The 23696-nt window shown below is 36.4% G+C and overlaps 1 protein-coding gene across 17 annotated transcripts in view; it reads left to right on the top strand.

The window, feature by feature from the left end:
• The window catches only part of GRIA4 (glutamate ionotropic receptor AMPA type subunit 4), a 525267-nt gene that overhangs the window by 383870 nt on the left and 117701 nt on the right, over window positions 1-23696 (top strand). The window lies entirely within an intron of this gene.

The raw sequence follows: 23696 nt of genomic DNA on the forward strand, positions 1-23696 counted from the left end.
GTAACATATTGACAGTTTACATAGTCCAACAAGGCAATAGTGGGTCATTGTGACCCCTTACAGGATTGAGAGAGGAATGTTATCTCCTAATCTCCTAAGTAGTTAGCTTGCTGGTGCCAGTAGGAAATTGCTTCTTTTTCTTTCTTTCTTTCTTTCTTTTTTTTTGTGAGTAGGCATTCCTGGGTCATCTAAGAGAATCTAGGTAATATATTAATGTATAATGCAGATGCACACTGCACACTAAAGGGGAGGAGGTGGTAGCTCAAATGGTGGAAAAATTTTGTTAAATTTTTCTTGTCTTTCCTTAAAAACAATTGTATTTCATTAATCACAGTGATCATATTTCTAATTCAATATATTTTGGTGCAGATAAGCTTGATATCTGCCATAGTGACCTTTAAAGCTAATTATAATGTTTGTTTTACTATGATATTACTTGGCAAATTAGATAATGGCCTTTTGTCTGTGTGAATGATAAATGTGCTACTCTATGGATGAAGATTGTCAATACTTAGATGTATTACAAGAATGATTAAAATTGATGACCCATGTTTTTTAATTTTATGAAAAACAAGTTTGAAATGGCTATTTAAGAAAGTCTTTTGTTGGGAGTAATCCAAATTATTTTAATACTGTCAACTTTTCACATATATATAGATGTTTATTGTTTGTACAACATACAGGCATTAGTATAAAATTCTTAAAGGTGTAAGTCAAGTCCTTTTAGATTTCTTGGCAAGGCTCAAGTATTTCTTGTTAACTTTGCAAGTGCGGGGGAAAACTGACCATGCAGAGGGCCATTCTCCTTGATTTATCAGAGTACCCTGATAAAAAGGGCAGTATCATATCTTCCCTAAGTGCTTGATCTCAAAAGTGGTTTATCCTAGAGAAGTTAAGAATGTGTTCTCCTTTTCCTCTTTTCCCACCACATATTTCTTTGGTGAGGATCTTGCACTCAAAGCATGGAAAGAACAAAATGCTACAAAACAGATTCATATTCATCCACTCTTTTCATGTGGCAAGTGGGCCATCATACTTTGAGACAGGAATTTTAAGTCTTTAGTGAACTAGGTTTCACTATGGAGTTGAGATATTAAAATACATCAGTAAACTCTAAAGTTTTATTGTATTGTGTTTCTTGAATAAAGTATAATTTTGTTAATATTATCATGAAAATACTGAGAAATTTTTACTTGTTTTTTCCATTGCTTTTAGTAGGCCTGTAGTCTGGATGTTTCAAAATATTTTATAAAACTATAAATCTTAAAGCAAATATATCCTGATATTAATCACCATAAGAGAAAAAGAGAGACATTTATTGATGTGACTTATAATGTCACAATGACATTATACAAGGAGACTCTAGCAAATAGAAGGTTTTAATACCATCTATTCTTTCCAAACAATGGAATTCAGAAGGAAAAAAAAAGACAATATGTTACAGATTATCATGCCAGAACGGAATTGCTGACATTGACAAACCAATACAAAATTAAAAGAATTAATAGTTATAATATCCTAATGGGTATAACAGCCTGTATTAAACAGCCCTAGTAGATGGCATCACATTCAAGTCATCTATATAACGACTAAGTAACAACATATGAAGTAGAAAAGACTTATTTAGTTGGAGGGATTATGATGGAGACAAGGGAAGCTCCTAAACTCCCTTCCTTCCACAGACACACATACAGAGCAATTCCTCTGAGAAAAATCCAGAAACTAGCTGAATGACTCCTACACATCAGGCAGCTGAGCAAACACCCACACAGAAATGGGTTGGAAAGGGTGAGGCACACTCTTTCCATAAACACTACTCCCAGCATAGTGCCATACAATTGGAAGGGAATCCCCAACCCTCAGCTTCTACATGAAGAGCAAAGGACTTGGACCACATGTTTAACACCTCAGTTTTTAAGGCTGCCACTCAAGAGAGAGCCCCTCAAAAACACCTAGGTCCAAAAGCCAATGGGACATGCATCCACATGACCACAGTGGTGTGAAACTAGAAATTAATTACAAGAAAAAAACTGGAGAATCTACAAATATGTGGAGATTAGCCAAAGGCTCCTGACAACCATTGGGTCAAAAGAAATCAAGAGTGAAATAAAAAAGTACCTTGAGACAAATGCAATTGGAAATGGAAACATACCATGCCAGAACATATGGAATACACCTAAAGCAGTTCTAAAAGGGAAGTTTATAGAAATAGATGCCAACATTAAATAAAAATAGAGAAATCAAATAAAGAACTTTATACCTCAAGGAACTAGAAAAATGAGAAAAAACTAAGCTCAAATTTAGGTGAGGGAAGGAAATAACAAAGATCAAAGTGGAGACAAATGAAATAGAGACTAAAAAGACAATAGAAAATATCGATGAAGGTAGTTTTAAAAGATAAACAAAATTGACAAATCTTTAACTAGACAAAGGAAAAAGAAAACTTTTAAAAATCATAAAGGTAAGAAGATCAATTGCAGCTAATACCACAGAAATACTAAAGATCATAAGAAACTACTATGAACAATAATACTGACAAATTATATACCCTAGAAGAAATGAATAAATACCTAGAAGCATAAAACATATCAAGCATGAATTATAATTAAAAGGAAAATCTGAACTAACCAATAACAAGAGAGTAGTTTGAATCAGTAACCAAATCACTCCTCCACAAAAAAGTCAAGGACCATATGGCTTCATGGATAATTTCTACCAAACCTTTAAACAAGAATAATTACCAAAACTTTTAAAATTATTCCAATAAATAGAAGCAGAGAGAACACTTCCAAATTTACTTTCAAGGCCAACATTACACTGATACCAAAGCCAGACAATGACACTACAAAAAAAGTAAATTTCAGACTGATTGTTGAACATAGATGCAAAATCCTCTACAAAATATTAACAAACCAAATTAAACAGTACATTAAAAGGATGGAACGAAGATCATATCAAGATCAAGAGGGATTTGCCCAGAGATGCAAGGATGGTTTGATATCAGCGAATTGACCAATGTGATGGCACCACATTACAAAAAGAATAAAAATCATATGATCATCTCAATAGAGGCAGAAAAAGCTTTTGACATAATTCACATCATTTCATGATAAAAAAATCTCAAGAACCTGAGTATAGAAGGAACATACTGCACTATAAAAAAGGCCATGTATGACAAGCCCACATCTAACATCATATCTAATGTTGAAAAGCTGAAAGCTTTTCATTTAACATGAGGATGTCTTCTCTCACCACTATTTTTCTTTTTTTATTTTTATATTTATTTAGTTATTTATTTATTTTTGAATTTTATTTTATTTTTTTATATAGCAGGTTCTTATTAGTTATCCATTTCATACATATTAGTGTATATATGTCAATCCCAATCTCCCAATTCATCACACTACAACCACCACCCACCCCCGCCACGTCCCCCCTTGATGTCTATACAGTTGTTCTCTACATCTGTGTCTCAATTTCTGCCCTGCAAACTGGTTGATCTGTACCATTTTTCTAGGTTCCACATATATGTGTTAATATACAATATTTGTTTTTCTCTTTCTGACACTTCACTCTGTATGACAGTCACTAGATCCATCCACATCTCTACAAATGACTCAATTTCATTCCTTTTTCTGGATGAGTAATATTCCATTGTATATATGTACCATATCTTCTTTATCCATTCATCTGTCAATGTGCATTTAGGTTGCTTCCATGTCCTGGCTATTGTAAATACTGCTGCAATGAACATTGGAGTATGTGTGTCTTTTTGAATTATGGTTTTCTCTGGGTATATGCCCAGTAGTGGGATTGCTGGTTCATATAGTAATTCTACTTTTAGTTATATTAAGGAACCTCCATAGAGTTCTCCATAGAGGCTGTATCAATTTACATTCCAACCAACAATACAAGGGGGTTCCCTTTTCTCCACACCCTCTCCAGAATTTAATGTTTGTAGATTTTCTAATGATGCCCATTCTAATTGGTGTGAGGTGATACCTCAGTGTAGTTTTGATTTGCATTACTATAATAATTAGTGATTTTGAGCAGCTTTTCATGTGCATCTTGGCCAACTATGTGTCTTCTTTGGAGAAATGTCTATTTAGGTCTTCTGCCCATTTTTCGATTGGGTTGTTTGTTTTATTAATATTGAGCTGCATGAGGTGTTTATATATTTTAGAGATTAATCCTTTGTCCATTGATTCATTTGCAAATATTTATCCCATTCTGAGGGCTGTCTTTTCATCTTGTTTGTACTTTCCTTTGCTGTGCAAAAGCCTTTAAGTTTCTATAGCTCCCATTTGTTCATTTTTCTTTTCATTTCCATTACTCTAGGATATGGATCAAAAAAGATCTTCCTGTGATTTATGTCAGAGTGTTCTTCCTAAGTTTTCCTCTAAGAGTTTAAGTGTCTGGTCTTACATTTAGGTCTCTAATGCATTTTGAGTTTATTTTTGTGTATGGTGTTAGGGAGTATTCTTTTTTTTTTTTTACATCTTTATTGAAGTATAATCGCTTTACAATGGTGTCTTAGTTTCTGCTTCATAACAAAGTGAATCAGTTATACATATACATATGTACCCATATCTCCTTCCTCTTGCATCTCCCTCCCTCCCAACTTCCCTATCCCACCCATCCAGGTGTTCAGAATGCACTGAGCTGATCTCCCTGTGCTATGTGTCTGCTTCCCACTAGCTATTTATTTTACGTTTGGTAGTGTATATATGTCCATGTCACTCTCTCACCTTGTCACAGCTTACCCTTTCTCCTCCCCATATCCTCAACTCCATTCTCTAGTAGGTCTGTGTCTTTATTCCCATCTTACCCCTAGATTCTTCATTACAATTTTTTTTCTTAGATTCCATATATATGTGTTAGCATATGGTATTTGTCTTTCTCTTTCTGATTTACTTCACTCTGTATGACAGACTCTAGGTCCATCCACCTCACTACAAATAAATCAATTTCACTTCTTTTTATGGCTGAGTAATGTTCCATTGTATATACGTGCCACATCTTCTTTATCCATTCATCCGATGATGGACACTTAGGTTGTTTCCATCTCCTGGCTGTTGTAAACAGAGCTGCAATGAACATTTTGGCACATGACTCTTTTTGAATTATGGTTTCCCCAGGGTATATGCCCAGTAGTGGGATTGCTGGGTCATATGGTAGTTCTATTTGTAGCTTTTTAAGGAACTTCCATACTGTTCTCCATAGAGACTGTACCAATTCACATTCCCATCAGCAGTGCAAGAGTGTTCCCTTTTCTGCACACCCTCTCCAGCATTTATTGTTTCTAGATTTTTTGATGATGGCCATTCTGACTAGTGTGACATAATATCTCATTGTAGTTTTGATTTGCATTTCTCTAATGATTAATGATGTTGAGCATTCTTTCATGTGTTTGTTGGCAATCTCTATATCTTCTCTCAGGAAATGTCTGTTTAGGTCTTCTGCCCATTTTTGGATTGGGTTTTTTGTTTTTTGTTATTGAGCTGCATGAAGTCTTGTAAATTTTGGAGATTAATCTTTTGTCAGTTGCTTCATTTGAAAATATTTTCTCCCATTCTGAGGGTTGTCTTTTGGTCTTGTTTATGTTGCCTTTGCTGTGCAAAAGCTTTGAAGTTTCATTAGGTCCCATTTGTTTATTTTTGTTTTTATTTCCATTTCTCTAGGAGGTGGATCAAAAAGGATCTTGCTGTGATTTATGTCATAGAGTGTTCTGCCTGTTTTCCTCTAAGAGTTTGAGAGTATCTGGCCTTATATTTAGGTCTTTAATCCATTTTGAGCTTATTTTTGTGTATGATGTTAAGGAGTGTTATAATCTCATACTTTTACATGTACCTGTCCAGTTTTCCCAACACCACTTATTGAAGAGGCTGTCCTTTCTCCACTGTATATTCCTGCCACCTTTATCAAAGATAAGGTGACCATATGTGCGTGGGTTGATCTCTGGGCTTTCTATCCTGTTCCATTGATCTATATTTTTGTTTTTGTTCCAGTACCATACTGTCTTGATTACTGTAGCTTTGTAGAATAGTCTGAAGACTGGGGGCCTGATTCTTCCAGCTCCGTTTTTCATTCTCAAGATTGCTTTGGTTATCAGGGTCTATTGTGTTTCCATACAAATTGTGAAATTTTTTGTTCTATTTCTGTGAAAAATGCCAGTGGTAGTTTGATAGGTATTGCATTGAATATGTAGATTGCTTTGGGTAGTAGAGTCATTTACACAATGTTGATTCTTCCAAGAATCCAAGAACATGGTATACCTCTCCATCTATTTGTATCATCTTTAATTTCTTTCATCAGTGTCTTATAATTTGCTGCATACAGGTCTTTTGTCTCCTTAGGTAGGTTTATTCCTAGATATTTTATTTTTGCTGCAGTGGTAAATGGGAGTGGTTTCTTGATTTCACTTTCAGATTTTTCATTATTAGTGTATAGAAATGCCAGAGATTTCTGTGCATTAATTTTTTATCCTGCTACTTTACCAAATCCATTGATAAGCTTTAGTAGTTTTCCGGTAGCATCTTTAGGATTCTGCATGTATAGTATCATGTCATCTGCAAACAGTGACAGTTTTACTTCCTGTTTTCCAATTTGGATTCCTTTTACTTCCTTTTCTTCTCTGAGTTCTGTGGCTAAAACTTCCAAAACTCTGTTGAATAAGAGTGGTGAGAGTGGGCAACCTTGTCTTGTTCCTGATCGTGGTGGAAATGCTTTCAGTTTTTCACCATTGAGGATGATGTTTGCTGTGGGTTTGTCATATATGGCCTTTATTATGTTGAGGAAAGTTCCCTCTATGCCTACTTTCTGCAGGGTTTTTATCATAAATAGGTGTTGAATTTTGTCAAAAGCTTTCTCTGCATCTGTTGAGATGATCATATGTTTTTTCTCCTTCAATTTGTTAATATGGTTTATCACATTGATAGATTTGCGTATATTGAAGAATCCTTGCATTCCTGGAATAAACCCCACTTGATCATGGTGTATGATCCTTTTAATGTGCTGTTGGATTCTGTTTGCTAGTATTTTGTTGAGGATTTTTGCATCTATGATCATCAGTGATATTGGCCTGTAGTTTTCTTTCTTTGTGACATCCTTGTCTGGTTTTGGTATCAAGGTGATGGTGGCCTCGTAGAAGGAGTTTGGGAGTGTTCCTTCCTCTGCTATATTTTGGAAGAGTTTGAGAAGGATAGGTGTTAGCTCTTCTCTAAATGTTTGATAGAATTCGCCTGTGAAGCCATCTGGTCCTGGGCTTTTCTTTGTTGGAAGATTTTTAATCACAGTTTCAATTTCAGTGCTTGTGATTGGTCTGTTCATATTTTCTATTTCTTCCTGATTCAGTCTTGGCAGGTTGTGCATTTCTAAGAATTTGTCCATTTCTTCCAGATTGTCCATTTTATTGGCATAGAGTTGCTTGTAGTAATCTCTCATGATCTCTTTTATTTCTGCAGTGTCAGTTGTTACCTCTCCTTTTTCATTTCTAATTCTATTGATTTGAGTCTTCTCCCTTTTTTTCTTGATGAGTCTGGCTACTGGTTTATCTATTTTGTTTATCTTCTCAGAGAACCAGCTTTTAGTTTTATTGATCTTTGCTATTGTTTCCTTCATTTCTTTTTCATTTATTTCTGATCTGATTTTTATGATTTCTTTCCTTCTGCTAGCTTTGGGGTTTTTTTGTTCTTCTTACTCTAATTGCTTGAGGTGCAAGGTTAGGTTGTTTATTTGAGATGTTTCCTGCTTCTTAAGGTGGGCTTGTATTGCTATAAACTTCCCCCTTAAAACTGCTTTTGCTGCATCCCATAGGTTTTGGGTCGTTTTGTCTCCATTGTCATTTGTTTCTAGGTATTTTTTTTATTTCCTCTTTGATTTCTTCAGTGGTCACTTCATTATCAAGTAGTGTATTGTTTAGCCTCCATGTGTTTGTATTTTTTACAGATCTTTTCCTGTAATTGATATCTAGTCTCATGGCATTGTGGTCAGAAAAGATACTTGATACAATTTCAATTTTCTTAAATTTACCAAGGCTTGATTTGTGACCCAAGATATGATCTATCCTGGAGAATGTTCCATGAGCACTTGAGAAAAATGTGTATTCTGTTGTTTTTGGATGGAGTGTCCTATAAATATCAATTAAGTCCATCTTGTTGAATGTATCAGTTAAAGCTTGTGTTTCCTTATTTATTTTCATTTTGGATGATCTGTCCATGGGTGAAAGTGGGGTGTTAAAGTCCCCTACTATGTATGTGTTACTGTCAATTTCTCCTTTTATGGCTGTTAGTTTTTGCCTTATGTATTGAGGTGCTCCTATTTTGGGTGTTTAAATATTTACAATTGTTATATCTTCTTCTTGGATCGATCCCTTGATCATTATTTGGTGTCCTTCTTTGTCTCTTCTCATAGGCTTTATTTTAAAGTCTATTTTGTCTGATATGAGATTTGCTCCTCCAGCTTTCCTTTGGTTTCCATGTGCATGGAATATCTTTTTCCACCCCCTTACTTTCAGTCTGTATGTATTTCTAGGTCTGAAGTGGGTCTCTTGTAGACAGCATATATATTGGTCTTGTTTTTGATCCATTCAGCCACTCTGTGTCTTTTGGTGGGAGCATTTAATCCATTTACATTTAAGGCAATTATCGATATGTATGTTCCTATTCCCATTTTCTTAATTGTTTTGGTTTGTCATTGTAGATCTTTTCCTTGTCTTGTGTTTCTTGACTAGAGAAGACCCTTTAACATTTGTTGTAAAGCTGTTTTTGTGGTGCTGAACTCTCTCAGCTTTTGCTTGTCTGTAAAGATTTTAATTTCTCCATCAAATCTGAATGAGATCCTTGCTGGGTAGAGTAATCTTGGTTGTAGATTTTTTCCTTCATCACTTTAAATATGTCCTGCCAGTCCCTTCTGGCTTGCAGAGTTTCTGCTGAAAGATCAGCTGTTAACCTTATGGGGATTCCCTTGTGAGTTATTTGTTGTTTTTCCCTTGCTGCTTTTAATATATTTTCTTTGTATTTAATTTTTGACAGTTTGATTAATATGTGTCTTGGCGTGTTTCTCCTTGGATTTATCCTGTATGGGACTCTCTGTGCTTCCTGCACTTGATTAACTATTTCCTTTCCCATATTAGGGAAGTTTTCAACTATAATCTCTTCAAATATTTTCTCAGTCCCTTTCTTTTTCTCTTCTTCTTCTGGAACCCCTATACTTCAAATATTGGTGCATTTAATATTGTCCCACAGTTCTCTGAGACTGTCCTCAATTATTTTCATTCTTTTTTCTTTATTCTGCTCTGCAGTAGTTATTTCTACTATTTTATCTTCCAGGTCACTTATCCGTTTTTCTGCCTCAGTTATTCTGCTATTGATCCCTTCTAGAGCATTTTAAATTTCTTTTATTGTCTTGTTCATCATTGCTTGTTTCATCTTTAGTTCTTTAGGTCCTTGTTAAATGTTTCTTACATTTTCTCTATTCTATTTCCAAGATTTTGGATCATCTTTACTATCATTATTCTGAATTCTTTTTCAAGTAGACTGCCTATTTCCTCTTCTTTTGTTAGGTCTGGTGGGTTTTTATCTTTCTCCTTCATCTGCTATGTGTTTTTCTGTCTTCTCATTTGCTTATCTTACTGTGTTTGGGGTCTCCTTTTTACAGGCTGCAGGTTCGTAGTTTCTGTTGTTTTTGATGTCTTTCCTCAGTGGCTAAAGTTTGTTCAGTGTGTTGTGTAGGTTTCCTGGTGGAGGGGACTAGTGCCTGTGTTGTGGTGGATGAGGCTGGATCTTGTCTTTCTGGTGGGCAGGTCCACATCTGGTGGTGTGTTTCGGGGTGTCTGTGGATTTATTATGTTTTTAGGCAGCCTCTCTGCTAATGGGTGGGGTTGTGTTCCTGTCTTGTTAGTTGTTTGGCATAGAGTGTCCAGCACTGTAGCTTGCTGGTCATTGAGTGAAGCTGGGTGTCAGTGTTGAGATGGAGATCTCTGGGAGATTTTCACCATTTGATATTACGTGGAGCTGGGAGTTGTCTTGTGGACCAGTGTCCTGAATTTGGCTCTCCCACCTCAGAGGCACAGCACAGACTCCTGGTTGCAACAACATGAGCCTTTCATCCACACGGCTCAGCATAAAAGGGAGAAAAAGTAGAAAGAAAGAAAAAAGGAAAGAGCATAAAAGAAAATAAAATAAAGTAAGATAAAATAAAATAAAGTTATTAAAATAAAAAATAATTATTAAGAAAAAATTTAAAAAAAAAACGGTAGGATAGAACCCTAGGGCAAATGGTGAAAGCAAAGTTTTACAGACAAAATCTCACACAGAAGCATACACATACACACTCACAAATAGAGGAAAAGGGGTAAAAATAATAAATCTTGCTCTCAAAGTCCACCTCTTCATTTTGGGATGATTCATTGTCTATTCATGTATTCCACAGATGCAGGGTACATCAAGTTGATTGTGGAGATTTAATCCACCGCTCCTGAGACTGCTGGGAGAGATCTCCCTTTCTCTTCTTTGTTCACACAGCTCCCCGGGCTCAGCTTTGGATTTGGCCCTGCCTGTGTATGTAGGTCACCAGAGGGTGTCTATTCTTTGCTCAGACAGGACAGGGTTAAAGGAGCAGCTGACTCGAGAGCTCTGGCTCACTCAAGTTGGGGGAAGGGAGGGGTTGTGGATGCAGGGCGATTCTGCTGCAACAGAGGCCAGCAGGACTTTGCACCAGCCTGAGGTGCGCCATGCGTTCTCCCAGGGAAGGTGTCCCTGGATCCCGGGACCCTGGCAGTGGCGAGCTGCACAGGCTCCCCTGAAGGGAGGTGTGGATAGTGACCTGTGCTCACACACAGGCTTCTTGGTGGTGGCAGCAGCAGCCTTAGCATCTCATGCCCGTCTCTGGGGTCCATGATGTTAGCTGTGGCTCACGCCCATCTCTGGAGCTCCTTTAAGCAGCGCTCTTAATCCCCTCTCCTCACACACCAGGAAACCAAGAAAGAAGAAAATGTCTCTTGCCTCTTCGGCAGGTCCAGACGTTTCCCCGGACTCCCTCCCGGCTAGCCGTGGTGCACTAACCCCCTGCAGGCTGTGTTCATGCTGCCAACCCCAGTCCTCTCCCTGTGCTCTGAGGGAAGCCTGAGCCTCAGCTCCCAGCCCCGCCTGCCCCAGTGGGTGAGCAGACAAGCCTCTTGGGCTGGTGAGTGCCGGTCGACACCGATCCTCTGTGCGGGAATCTCTCCACTTTGCCCTCCACACCCCTGTTGCTGTGCTCTCCTCCGCAGCTCTGAAGCTTCCCCCTCTGCCACCTGCAGTCTCCACCCATGAAGGGGCTTCCTAGTATGTGGAAAGCTTTCCTCCTTCACAGCTCCCTCCCACTGGTGCAGGTCCCGTCCCTATTCTTTTGTCTCTGTTTATTGTTTTTTTAATTTTTCCCTACCCAGCTGTATGGGGAATTTCTTCCCTTTTGGGAGGTCTGAGGCCTTCTGCCAGCGTTCAGTACATGTCCTGTAGGAGTTGTTCCACGTGTAGATGTATTTCTGGTGTATCTGTGGGTAGGATGGTGATCTCCGCATCTTACTCTTCCGCCATCTTCCCAGAAGTCCCTGTAGGGACTATTCTAACTTCATTCTTTTATATGTAGCTGTCCAGTTTTCCCAGCACCACTTATTGAAGACACTGTCTTTTCTCTATATCCTTACCTCTTTTGTCATAGATTAGTTGACCATAGGTTTGTGGGTTTACCTCTGGGCTTTCTATCCTGTTCCATTCATCTATATTTCTGTTTTTTGTGCCAGTACCATACTGTCTTAATTACTGTAGCTTTGTAATATAGTCTGAAGTCAGGGAGTCTGATTCCTCCAGCTCCGTTTTTTTTCATCAAGACCACTTTGGCTATTCAGGGTCTTTTGTGTCTCCATACAAATGTTAAGATTTTTTTGTTCTGGTTCTGTAAAAAATGCCATTGGTAATTTGATAAGGATTGCACTGAATCTGTAGATTGCTTTGGGTAGTATAGTCATTTGCACAGTGTTGATTATTCCAATCCAAGAACAAGATATATCTCTCCATCTGTTTGTATCATCTTTAATTTCTTTCATCCATGTCTTATAGTTTTCTGCATACTGGTCTTTTGTCTCCCTCGGTAGGTTTATTCCTAGGTATTTTATTCTTTTTGTTGCCGTGGTAAATGGGAGGGTTTCCTTAATTTTCCTTTCAGATATTTCATCATTAGTGTATAGGAATGCCAGAGATTTCTGTGCATTAATTTTGTATCCTGCAACATTACCAAATTCATTGATTAGCTCTAGTAACTTTCTGGTGCCATCTTTAGGATTCTTTATGTATAGTATCATGTAATCTGAAAAAAGTGACAGTTCTAATTCTTCTTTTCCAATTTGTATTCCTTTTAATCTTTTTCTTCTCTGATTGCCATGACTAGGACTTCCAGAATTATGTTGAATAATAGTGGTGAGAGTGGACATCCTTGTCTTTTTCCTGATCCTAGAGGAAATGCTTTCAGTTTTTCACCATTGAGAATGATGTTTGCTGTGGGTTTGTTCTGTATGACCTTTATTAGATTGAGGTAGGTTCCCCCTAATCCCACTTTCTGGAGAGTTTTTATCATAAATGGGTGTTAAATTTTGTCAAAAGCTTTCTCTGCATCTATTGAGATGATCATATATTTTTTCTTCTTCAATTTGTTAATATGCTGCATCACATTGATTGATTTGCATATATTGAAGAATCCTTGCACTCTTTGGTTAAATCTCACTTGATCATGGTGTATGATCCTTTTAATTTGTTGTTGGATTCTGTTTGCTAGCATTTGTTGAGGATGTTTGCATCTATATTCATCAGTGATATTGGTCTATAATTTTCTTTTTTTATAGTATCTTTGTCTGGTTTTGGTATCATGGTGATGGTGACCTCATAGAATGAGTTTGGGAGTGTTCCTTCCTCTGAAATTTTTTGGGAGACTTTGAGAAGGATGAGTGTTAGCTCGTCTCTAAATGTTTGATAGAATTCACCTGTGAAGCCATTTGGTCCTGGACTTTTGTTTGTTGGAAGATATTTAATCACAGTTTCAATTTCGTTACTTGCGATTGCTCTGTTCCTCCCTGGTTCAGTCTTGGAAGCTTATTCCTTTCTAAGAATGTGTCCATTTCTTCCAGGTTGTCCATTTTATTGGCATTCAGTTGCTTGTAGTAGTCTCTGAGGATGCTTTGTATTTCTGCAGTGTCTGTTGTAACTTCTCCTTTTCCTTTCTAATCTTATTGTTTTGAGTCCTCTTCCTCTTTTTCTTGATGAGTCTGGCTAATGATTTATCAATTTTGTTTTTCTTCTCAAAATACCAGCTTTTAGTTGGTTTTTTTTTCAGCCTTTAGTTTTATTGATCTTTGCTATTGTTTTCTTTGTTTCTATTTCATTTATTTCTGCTCTGATTTTATGATTTCTTTCCTTCTACTAACTTTGGGTTTTGTTTGTTCTTCTTTCTCTAGTTCTTTTCAGTGTAAAGTTAGATTGTTTATTTGAGTAGTTTGTTGTTTCTTGAAGTAGGATTGTATTGCTATAAACTTCCCTCTGAGAACTGCTTTTGCTGCACTCAATATGTTGTGGATTGTCTTGTTTTCCTTGTCATTTGTCTCTAGGTATGTTTTGGTTTCTTCTTTGATTTCCTCAGTGATCTCTTGGTTATTTATTAATGTATTCTTTAGCCTCCATGTGTTTGTGTTTTTTACTTGTTTTTCCCTGGAAGTGATTTCTAACTTCACAGCATTGTGGTCAGAAAAGATGCTTGATATGATTTCCATTTTCTTAAATTTACTGAGGCTTGATTTGTGACCCAAGATGTGATCTATCCTGAAGAATATTCCATGCGCATTTGAGAAGAAAGTGTAATCTGCTGTTTTGGGATGGAATGTCCTATAAATATTAATTAAATCTCTGGCCTATTGTGTCATTTAAAGCTTGTGTTTCCTTATTAATTTTCTGTTTGGATGATCTGCCCATTGGTGTAAGTGAGGTGTTAAAGTTCCCCACTATTATTGTGTCACTGTCAATTTCCTCTTTTATAGCTGTCAACATTTGCCTTATGTATCGAGGTGCTCCTATGGGGGGTGGAGATATGTTTATTACTATTATATCTTCTTGTTGGATTGATCCCTTGATCATTATGTAGTGTCCTTCCTTGTTTCTTGTAACATTCTTTATTTTCAAGTCTATTTATCTGATATGAGTATTACTACTCCAGCTTTCTTTTGATTTCCATTTGCATGGAATATCTTTTTCCATCCCCACACTTTCAGTCTGTATGTGTCCCTAGGTCTGAAGTGGGTTGCTTGTAGACAGCATATATATGGGTCTTGTTTTTGTATCCATTCAGTGAGCCTGTGTCTTTTGGTTGGAGCTTTTAATCCATTCACGTTTAAGGTAATTATTGATATGTACATTCCTATTACCATTTTCTTATTTATTTTCAGTTGTTTTTGTAGGCTCTTTTCTTCTCTTCTGCTTTGCACTTAGAGAAGTGCCTTTAGCATTCGTTTTAGAACTGGTTTGGTGGTGCTGAATTCTGTTAGCTTTTGTTTGTCTGTAAAGCTTTTGATTTCTCCATCAAATCTGAATGAGATCCTTGCTGGGTAGAGTAATCTTGGTTGTAGGTCCTTCCTTTTCCTCACTTTAAATATGGCATGCTACTCCCTCCTGGTTTGTAGAGTTTCTGCTGATAAATCAGTTGTTAGCTCTATGGGAGTTCTTCTTTATGGTATTTGTCATTTTTCCCTTGCTGCTTTTAATAATATTTCTTTGTCTTTAATTTTTTTCAATTTGATTACTATGTGTCTCGGTTCGTTTCTTCTTGGGTTTATCCTGTATGAGACTCTGTGCTTCCTGGACTTGGGTTGCTATTTCCTTTCCCAAGTTAGGGGATTTTTCAACTATAATCTATTCAAATATTTTCTCGGGTCCTTTCTCTCTCTCTTCTCCTTCTGGGACCCCTATAATGCAAATGTTGTTGCATTTAGTGTTGTCCCAGAGGTCTCTTAGGCTGTCTTCATTTCTTTTCATTCTTTTTTCTTTATTCTGTTCCACAGCAGTGAATTCCACCATTCTATCTTCCAGGTCACTTATCCATTCTTCTGCCTCAGTTATTCTCCTACTGATTCCTTCTAGTGTATTTTTCATTTCAGTTATTGTATTGTTCATCTCTGTTTGTTTGTTCTTTAATTCTCTAGGTGTTTGTTAGACATTTCTTGCATCTTCTCAACCTTTGCCTCTATTCTTTTTCTGAGGTCCTGGATCATCTTCACTATCATTATTCTGAATTCTTTTTCTGGTAGGTTGCCTATCTCAACTTCATTTAGTTGTTTTTCTGGGGTTTTATTTTGTTCCTTCATCTGGTACATAGCCCTCTGCCTTTTCTTCTTGTCTATCTTTCTGTGAATGTAGTTTTTGTTCCACAGGCTGCAGGATTGTAGTTCTTGTTTCTGCTGTCTGCCCTCTGGTGGATGAGGCTATCTAAGAGGCTTGTGCAAGTTTCCTGATGGGAGGGACTGGTGGTGGGTAGAGCTGGCTGTTTCTCTGGTGGGCAGAGCTCAGTAAAACCTTAATCTGCTTGTCTGCTGATGGGTGGGTCTGGGTTCCCTCCCTGTTGGTTGTTTGGCCTGAGGTGACCCAACAATGGAGCCTACCCAGGCTCTTTGGTGGGGCTAATGGTGGATGCCTGGAGGCCTCATGCCAAGGAGTACTTCCAGAACTTCTGCTACCAGTGTCTCTGTCCTCACAGTAAGACACAGCCACCCCTTGCCTCTGCAGGAGACCTCCCAAAACTAGCAGGCAGGTCCGGTTCAGTCTCCTATGGGGTCACTTCTCCTTCCCCTGGTCCCGATGTGCACAACACCCTGTGTTTGTCCTCCAAGAGTGGCATCTCTGTTTCTCCCAGCCTTGTCAAAGTCCTGCAATGAAATCCTGCCAGCTTTCAAAATCTGACTGTCTAGGAATTCCTCCTCCCATTGCCAGACCCCCAAGCTGGGAAGCCTGACATAGGGCTCAGCACCTTCACTCCAGTGGGTAACTTCTGTGGTTTAAATGTTCTCCAGTTTGTGAGTCACCCACCCGGCAGTTACAGGATTTGATTTTATTGTGATTGTGCCCCTTCTACCATCTCACTGTGGCCTCCCCTTTGTCTTTGGATGTGGGGTATCTTTTATGGTGAGTTCCAGTGTCCTCCTGTCAATGACTGCTCAGCAGTTAGTTGTGATTCTGGTGCTCTTGCAAGAGGGAGTGAGCACACGTCCTTCTAGTCTGTCATCTTGATTCAATCTCTCACCACAATTTTTCAATATAGTACTGAAGTCCTAGCCAGAGCAATGAGCCAAAAAATAAATAAATAAAAGGATTCAATTTAGAAAGGAAGAAGTAAAATTGTCTGTATATAGATGACATTATAGTATTGATAGAAAAAATCACCAAAAAAGATTCCAAAAAAAATTTTTAGAATAAATGACTTCAGTAAATTTGCAGGATACAGAATTAATATAGAACTCAGTTGTGTTTCTATACAATAACAGCAAACTCTCAGAAAGAAAAATTAAGAACAGCTGGAGGCATTACATTTCCTGATTTCAAACTCTATTACAAAGCTATAGTAATCAAATCAATATTGTATTGGAATAAAAACAGACACATAGATAAATGGAACAGAATATAGAGCTCAGGAATAAACCCCAGCATATATGGTCACTTAACTTTCAACAAAGGAGTGAAGAATATACAATAAGGAAAGGTTAGTCTCTTCAATAAATAATGTTGGGAAAACTGAATATGTACATTCAAAAGAATGAAAATGGACCTTTTTACTATATAAAATGGATTATTGAAAATAAGATCTGAAACTGTAAAACTCCTAGAAGAAAAGCTAGGGGATAATCCCCTTGACTTTGGTCCTGGCAATGAGTTTTTGGATCTGATACCTAAAGCACAAGCAAAAAAAAAAAAAAAAAAAAAAAAACCAAATAAGTGAGACTACATCAAATGAAAAAGCTTCTACACAGCAAAGGAAACCATCAACAAAATAAATAGACAATCTACTGAATGGGAGAAAATATTTGCAAACCACATATCAAATAAAGGGTTAATATTGAAAATATACTAGGAATTCCTACAACTTAATAACAAAACTCAAGTAATTTAAAAATGGACAAATGACCTAAGACATTTTTCCAAACAAGACAAATTATCAACAGATATGAAAAGATGCTCAACATAATTACTCATCACAGAAATGCAAATCAAAACCCCAATGAGATACCACCTCAAACCTCAAATTCGTTAGGGTGGCTATTATCTAAATGGATAAATATATATTATATATATATATAAAAACATGGTATAACATGGTCATTATAGTTATTAATACTATATTATTGAAATTTGCTAAGAGAGTAGAAATTTTGTTCTCATCAAAAAAAGAAATGTGAAGTGTTGGGTGTGTTAATTAAATCAATGGTGGGTATCTTTCACAGTGTGTACACATATCAAATCATCAATTGTACAGTTTGAATATATCGCAATTTTATTTGTCATGTATCCCTCAATACAGTTGAAAAAATACTGATTTAATGAGAATAGTAAGAACTGATTCCTAAAATAAAAATTCTTACTGGTTAGTGAAGGCTACAAATATTCTAGAAAGTTTCAAATATTCTGTAGTCATAAAGTTGAAAATCAAAACAGAAAGTATGAAGTCCAATTCATATTTAACAAAAAGAGAAGAATGAAACAAGGCAAACATCAATATGGGATGTTTAAAATTATATCATGAATTTACAAGCATATTATTTTTATAATTGAAGTATAGTTCATTTACAATATTGTGTTAATTTTAGGTGTACAGCATAGTGATTTAGGTGTGGGGTTTTTTGCAGATTATATTCCATTATAGGTTATTATGAATTATTGAATGTAATTCCCTGTGGTATACAGTAAATTCTTATTCCTTATCTATTTTATATATAGTAGATTTGTATTCATTAATCCCATACTCCTAATTTGTTTCTTCTCCTTCCCTCTACACTTTGGTAAACATAAGTTTCTTTTCTATGTCTGTGAGTCCATTTCTGTTTTCTATATAGATTCATTTGTATTCTTTTTTAGGTTCCTCATATAAGTGATATCATATAGTATATGTCTTTTTGCTGTCTGACTTACTTCACTAAGCATAATATTCTCTAGGTCCATCCATGTTGCTGCAAATGGCGTTATATCATTCTTTTTATGGTTTCGTAATATTCCATTGTGTGTGTTGTGTGTGTGTGTATATATATATATATATATATATATATATATATATATATATATATCCCATATATTTTAAGCCAGTTGTCTGTTGATGGACACATGGGTTGTTTCCATGTCTTGACTGTTGGAAATAGTGCTACTATGAACATTGGGCTGCATGTATCTTCTTGGATATGTGCCCAGGAGAGGGATTTCTATATCTTATGGTAGTTCTATTTTTAGTTTTTCAAGGAATATTTATTCTGTTTTCCATAGTGGCTGCACCAATTTACATTCCTACAAACAGTGTGCAAACTCTTTCTAGCAATTATTATTTGTAGATTTTTTTTTTTTTTTTTTTTGCTGTACTTGGGCCTCTCACTGTTATGGCCTCTCCCATTGTGGAGCACAGTCTCCGGATGCGCAGGCTCAGCAGCCATGGCTCACCGGCCCAGCCACTCCGTGGCATGTGGGATCCTCCCAGACTGGGGCATTTGCAGGCCGACTCTCAACCACTGAGCCACCAGGGAAGCCCTATTTGTAGATTTTTTGATGATAGCCTGTTGTGAGATGATACCTCAATGAGATTTTGGTTTGCATCTTTCTAATAATTAGTGATGTTGAGCATCTTTTCATGTGCCTATTGGTCATCTGTATGTCTTCTTTGGAAGAAATATCTATTTAGGTCTCTGTCCATTTTTTGATTGGGTTGTTTATTTTTCAGATATTAAGCTATATGAACTGTGGGTATATTCTGCATATTAACCTCTTGTCAGTTGCATCATTTGAAAATATTTTCTCCCATTCCATAGGTTGTCTTTTCATTTTGCTTATGGTTTCCTTTGCTTCACAAAAGCTTTTAAGTTTGATTAGGTCCAATTTGTTTATCTTTGCTTTTATACATTTTGCCTTTGGGAGACAGATCAAGGAAAATATTACTACGATTTATGTCAAAGACTGTTTTGCCTGTGTTCTCTTCTAGGAGCTTGTAGTGTCCTGTCTTACATTTAGGTCTTTAAACCGTTTTGAGATTATTTTTGTATATGGTATGAGAGAGTGTTCTAATTTCATTGAATTACATATAGCTATTCAGTTTTCCCAACAGCACTTGATGAAGAGACTGTCTTTTCTCCATAGTATATTCTTCACTTCTTTGTCATAGATTAATTTATAGTAGATGCATAGGTTTATTTCTAGGCTCTATATTCTGTTCCATTGCTTTATATGTCTGTTTTTGTGCCAATACCACACTCTATTGTTTACTGGAACTTTGCACTATAGTCTAAAGTGTGGAAGGGTTTTACTTCCAGCTTTAATCATTTTCCTCAGGATTGCTTTGTCAATTCTGGGTCTTTTGTGGTTCCATATAAACATCTTTATTGGAGTATAATTGCTTTACAATGTTGTGGTAATTTCTGCTGCATAACAAAGTTAATCAGCTATACGTGTACATATATCACCATATACCCTCTCTCTTGTACCTCCCTCCCACCCTTCCTATCCCACCCCTCTAGGTGGTCACAAAGCAGTGAGCTGATCTCCCTGTGCTATGCAGCTGCTTCCCACTAGCAATTTTACATTTGGTAGTGTATATATATCAATGTTACCCTTTCACTTTGTCCCAGCTTACCCTTCCCCCTCCCTGTGTCCTCAAGTCCATTCTCTACATCTGTGTCTTTATTCCTGTCCTGCCCCTAGGTTCTTCAGAGCATTTTTTTTTATTATTCCATATATATGTGTTAACATATGGTATTTGTTTTTCTCTTTCTGACTTACTTCACTCTGTATGACACACTAGGTCCATCCACCTCACTACAAATAACTCAATTTCATTTCTTTTTATGGCTGAGTTATACTCCATTGTATATATATGCCACATCTCTTTATCCATTTATCTGTTGATGGACACTTCGGTTAGTTCCATGTCCTGACTACTGTAAATAGTGCTGCAATGAACATTGTGGTGCATGTCTCATTTTGAATTATGGTTTTCTCAGGGTATATGCCCAGTAGTGGGAATGCTGGGTCATACTGTAGTTCTATTTTTAGTTTTTTAAGGAAAATCCATACTGTTCTCTATAGTGGCTGTATCAATTTACATTCCCACCAACAGTAAAATATGGTTCCTTTTTCTCCACGTCCACTCGAGCATTTATCATTTGTAGATTTTTTGATGATGGCCATTCTGACTGGTGTGACATGAAACCTCATTGTGGCTTTGATTTGCACTTCTCTAATCACTAGTGATGTTGAGCATCCTTTCATATGTTTGTTGGAAATCTGTATATCTTCTTTGGAAATATCTATTTAGGTCTTCCCCCTAGTTTTGGATTGGGTTTTTTGTTTTCTTGATATTGAGCTGCATGAACTGCTGTGTATTTTGGAGATTACTACTTAGTCAGTTGCTTCATTTGCAAATATTTTCTCCCATTCTGAAGGTTCTCTTTTCATCTTCTTTATGATTTCCATTGCTGTGCAAAGCTTTTAAGTTTCATTAGGTCCCATTTGTTTATTTTTGTTTCTATTTCCTTTTCTCTAGGAGGTGGGTCAAAAAGGATCTTGCTGTGATTCATGGCAGAAAGTGTTCTGTCTATGTTTTCCTCTCAGAGTTTTATAGTGTCTAGCCTTACCTTTAGGTCTTTAATCCGTTTTGAGTTTATTTTTGTGTATGGTGTTAGGGAGTGTTATAATTTCATACTTTTACATGTACCTGTCCAGTTTTCCCAGCACCACTTATTGAAGAGGCTGTCTTTTCTCCAATGTATATTCTTGCCTCCTTTATCAAAGATAAGGTGACTATATGTACATGGGTCTATCTCTGGGCTTTCTATCCTGTTCCATTGATCTATATTTCTGTTTTTGTGCTAGTACCATACTGCTTTGATTACTGTAGCTTTGTAGTATAGTCTGAAGTCAGGGAGCCTGATTCCTCCAGCTCCGTTTTTCTTTTTCAAGATTGCTTTGGCTATTTGGGGTCTATTGTGTTTCCATACAAATTGTGAAATTTTTTGTTCTAGTTCTGTGAAAAATGCCATTGGTAGTTTGATAGGGATTGCATTGAATCTGTAGATTGGGTAGTATATTCATTTCCACAATTTTGATTTTTCCCATCCAAGAACATGGTATATGTCTCCATCTGTTTGGATCATCTTTAATTTTTTTCGTCCGTGTCTTAACAGTTTTCTGCATACAGGTCATTTTTCTCCTTAGGTAGGTTTATTCCTCAGTATTTTATTCTTAATGTTGCAGTGGTAAATGGGAGTATTTCCTTAACCTCTCTATCATTTTTTTCATCATTAGTGTATAGGAATATAAGAGATTTCTGTGCATTAATTTTGTATCCTGCTACTTTATGAAATTATTGATTAGCTCTAGTAGTTTTCTGGTAACATTTTTAGGATACTCTATACATAGTATCATGTCATCTGCAAACAGTGAGAGTTTTATTTCTTCTTTTCCAATTAGGATTCCTTTTATTTCTGTATTATCTAATTTCTGTGGCTAAAACTTCCACAACTATGTTGAATAATAGTGGTGCGACTGGGCGACCTTGTCTTTTTCCTGATCTTAGTGGAAATGTTTTCAGTTTTTCACCTTTGAGAATGATGTGGGCTGTGGGTTTGTCATATATGGCCTTTATTATGTTGAGGTAATTTCTCTCTATGCCTACTTTCTGAATGGCTTTTATCATAAATGGGTGTTGAATTTTGTTGAAAGCTTTTTCTGCATTATTGGGATTATCATGTGGATTTTATCTTTAATTTGTTAATATGGTTTATCGCATTGATTGATTTATGTATATTGAAGAATGCTTGCATTCCTGGGATAAACCACACTTGATCATGGTGTATGATCATTTTCATGTGCTGTCGGATTCTGTTTGCTAGTATTTTGTGGAGGATTATTGCATCTATGTTCATTAGTTATATTGGCTTGTAGTTTTCGTTTTTTGTGACATCTTTGTCTGGTTTTGGTATCAGGGTGATGTTGGCCTCATAGAATGCATTTGGGAGAGATCCTTCCTCTGCAATATTTTGGAGGAGTTTGAGAGGGATAGGTATTAGCTTTTCCCTAAATGTTTAATAGAATTCACCTATGAAGCCATCTGGTCCTGGGCTTTTGTTTGTTGGAAGATATTTAGTCACAGTTTCAATTTCAGTGCTTGTGATTGGTCTGTTTTATTTTCGATTTCTTCCTGGTTGTCCAACTTATTGGCATATAGTTGCTTGTAGTAATCTCTCATAATCCTTTGTATTTCTGCAGTGTCAGTTGTTACTTCTATTTCATTTCTATTTCTGTTGATTTGAGTCTTCTCCCTTTTTTTATTGATGTGTCTGCCTAATGGTTTATCAGTTTTGTTTATCTTCTCAAAGAACCAGTTTTTAGTTTTATTGATCTTTGCTATCATTTCCTTCATTTCTTTTTCATTTATTTCCCATCTGATCTTTATGATTTCTTTCATTCTGCTAACTTTGGGGGTTTTGGGTCCTCTTTCTCTAATTGCTTTAGGTGTAAAATTAGGATGTTTATTTGAGATTTTTCTTGTTTCCTGAGGTAGCATTTTATTGCTCTAAAGTTCTCCCTTAGAACTGCTTTTGCTACATCCCATACATTTTGGGCTGTCGTGTTTTCATTGCCGTTTGTTTCTAGGTAGTTTTTGATTTCCTCTTTGATTTCTTTAGTGATCTCCTGGTTATTAAGTAGCATATTGTTTATCTTCCATGTGTTTTCATATTTTACAGTTTTTTCCTGTAATTGATATCTTATCTCATAGCATGTGGTTGGAAAAGATACTTGCTATGATTTCAATTTTCTTAAATTTATCAAGGCTTGATTTGTGACCCAAAATATGATCTATCCTAGATAATGTTCCATGGGCACTTGAGAAGAAACTGTATGCTGTTGTTTTAGGATGGAATGTCCTATAAATATCAATTAAGTCCACCTTGTTTAATGTGTCGTTGAAAGCTTGTGTTTCCTTATTTATTTTCATTGTGGATAATCTTCCATTGGTGAAAGTGGGGTGTTAATGTCCCCTACTATGATTGTGTTACTGTCGATTCCCCCTTTTATCACTGTTAATATTTGCCTTATGTATTGAGGTGCTCCTATGTTAGGTGCACAAATATTTACGATTGTTATATCTTCTTCTTACATTGATCCCTTGATCATTATGGAATGCCATTCATTGTCTCTTGTAATAGTCAATTTTGTCTGATATGAGAATTGCTACTCCAGCTTTCTTTTGATTTCCATTTGCATGGAACATCTGTTTCCATCCCATCACTTTCAGTATGTACGTGTCCCTAGATATTAAGTGGGTCTCTTGTAGACAGCATATATATGGGTATTTTTCTGTATCCATTCAGCCAGTCTATGTCTTTCAGGTGGAACATTTAATCCATTTACACTAAAGGTAGTTATCAATATGTA

The sequence above is a fragment of the Globicephala melas genome, chromosome 8, assembly GCF_963455315.2.
Source record: "Globicephala melas chromosome 8, mGloMel1.2, whole genome shotgun sequence".
Taxonomy (NCBI): domain Eukaryota; kingdom Metazoa; phylum Chordata; class Mammalia; order Artiodactyla; family Delphinidae; genus Globicephala; species Globicephala melas.